Here is a 2,739-nt window from a genome sequence, read left to right on the forward strand (position 1 = left end):
ATGTGCATTTTGTCTATTTCTGTGTGTATGTATGTATGTATTTATACACGTCTCTATATATTTGTGCATGTGCATATCCGCACAAAGCTACGTGAACAGGGAGGCCAGGAAGCAAAAACCACAGCTTCTGGGGCCATCGATTTCCAGGCGCGTGAAAATTCCTGCGTATCTTTCTTTCTTTCTTTCTTTCTTTCTTTCTCTCACTCTCTCAGACCTCTATTCATGATGCAAGATCGATGCAACATTCTGCAAGAGTCGTTGGCGTTTGTGTACATGTCCTTTCTTTGTTTGTTTTGTTTCTTTGCGTTCTTCTTTTCAATATTCTTTGGAAATTCATTTTGTGTATATGCATGTAGACAGGTATATGTATGTCTCTTAATAAATGTGCGTATACATGCAGATTTACATACAGAAATAGAGAGCCTTACACACACACACACCGAAAGAGAGAGAGAGAGAGAGAGAGAGAGAGAGAGAGAGAGAGAGAGAGAGAGAGAGAGAGAGAGAGAGAGAGAGAGAGAGAGAGAGAGAAAGGAGAGAAGTAATTTCGGTCAAACGTAAATTTTCATTAATCTTCTTCTTTGCCACAGTGGGCATATTCTTTGATCTTGTATAAGACAGATACTTGTTGGAAAAACAGACGAAAGAAGGAGATATGAGACAGCCTGAAGGAAAGTGAGAGAAAGAAAACGCTCGATGATTTATTTCAACTTTTCGCTGATTTGAAGATTAAAGATTCAAGTTCCTTTTTCTCCCTCGCCACACTCTTTTACTTTTCCATTCGCTGCTTATGCCATATATATCTTTTTCTTATGCTGTATTTTCATTCTTATTGTCTATTCTATATCTTCCTTTCTCCCTTTTATGGTGCATTTTTACCGAGCGACCGAACCGCACGGTAATCCAATCCAAAAGTCTACGGGGTTGAAACCCTCGTTTCATTATAAAGTTTCAGTATTTGCACATATTTGCATGAAATCAGTCAACATATCTGCATATATATGAACGATAAATCAGGGATATAGTAGAGAGATATACCACAGACTCGAAGTTTTGCTTATATCAACATCTCAAGCGATATACAAAAGAAAATAAACGAAAATAAATAAGCGTAGAGAAGATGAAGAAAGAGAAAAAAAATTATATCTACCGTCGTTTTTTTTCCCTCTAAGTATAATGCCTCTAGTACCAGATATAAGAAATATATCGCTTTTCTCATCATAGTTTCAGAACGCCTGATTTTTTTTTTTCTTTTTTTTCGTGAACTGGAGCATGGGATAGGAAGTCCATTTTCTCTGCAATAGGTTAATACGAACTGCTGTTTCCCATTTCAATAATCCCATTAACCTAGATTGGAGCATATATTTCGCTAACTCACTTTGCCAAAATTGAAAACACGTCGAGAGAAATGAAATCAAACACGACACGAATTGAATTTATAAATATTTTTTTTCTCCAAACACGATAAATGTCCTTTTTTTTTTTTTTTTTTTTTTTTTTTTTTTTTAGTGTCAGTCATAATTATTGATAATCATCATTAAGTTTTGTTTATTTTGCCCTTTATGTTTCGACTCTAGCCTGAGTATCTGAAATAAAAATTGCCATGTTTAGCATGTATAACTTCAGTCTAAAATGAGAGAGAGAGAAAGAGAGAGAGAGAGAGAGAGAGAGAGAGAGAGAGAGAGAGAGAGAGAGAGAGAGAGAGAGAGAGAGAGAGAGAGAGAGAGAGAGAGAGATTATTACGAGGGATATATAAAAAAAAAAAAAACAGACGATTGACAGGGAATGATGATAAAAAGACGAGATAGAAACAAGATGGGAGAGAACGACAAAGCGAGAGAAAAATATACGAAGAGAGAGAAAAACACAAAAAGCAGATAGACAGAGAAGAAAAAAATAAGAAAGAGAAAAAGATAGAAAGAAAGAAAGAAAACAAGAGACACCCACACACATACTTATACACAAAAAAAAAAGAACAGAGAGAGAGAGAGAGAGAGAGAGAGAGAGAGAGAGAGAGAGAGAGAGAGAGAGAGAGAGAGTTCTCGTGTTGCTTATACCCCTCGACCTTAAGTTCTCGCCTATTGCAGACCGTAAAAGAGAAATTTCTTGCAACGGGAACGAGTGCCGGTGTTGCCCCCTCGCGAGTTCGGGATTTATTGGTGCCCGGATGTATTACGTCACAGACACAGCGTCTCGTGCCATTCTTTTCGAGAAGGGTTATTGCTTTGTGTTTCTTTCTCTCTCCTCTTTTTATCTTTTCTCGCTTCATTTCCTTCTCCTGTTTCTTCTTTGTGTTTTTCTCTGTTATTGTTTTTTTCCGTTATTGGTTTATTGTTTTTTTTCTTTTTTTATTTCCTTTTTTTTCACAATAATCCATTTATCTATATATATATATTCATCTATTTTCTCTATATTCTATTTGGCTGTATCTCTATAGAAATTGTAACTATGAATTTCTATGTATCCATCTATCGTCCACTCACCTTCATATTCCTCTATATTTCTCTCTCAAATCTTTCCATCTTTCACTGTCTGTATCTGTATTTAAACGGGTACGTGTATCTGTGTGTGTATGTGTGTATGTGTGTGTGCGTGTGTGTATATGTGTGTGTACGTGTAAATGTGTGTTCGTGTATGTGCGTGTTTATGATTATTTCTTTTTATCAATTCATTTAACTATCATTTTATTTATTAATTTATCTATCTATCTATATCTAACAACTTATCCATCAATTTCTC

At 35.5% G+C, this 2,739-nt stretch overlaps 1 protein-coding gene across 1 annotated transcript in view; it reads right to left on the reverse strand.

The window, feature by feature from the left end:
• LOC125026642 overlaps positions 1 to 2,739 on the reverse strand; it is a 15,172-nt gene that overhangs the window by 6,687 nt on the left and 5,746 nt on the right. The gene's annotated exons all lie outside the window — the stretch shown is intronic.

The sequence above is a fragment of the Penaeus chinensis genome, chromosome 6, assembly GCF_019202785.1.
Source record: "Penaeus chinensis breed Huanghai No. 1 chromosome 6, ASM1920278v2, whole genome shotgun sequence".
Lineage (NCBI taxonomy): Eukaryota > Metazoa > Arthropoda > Malacostraca > Decapoda > Penaeidae > Penaeus > Penaeus chinensis.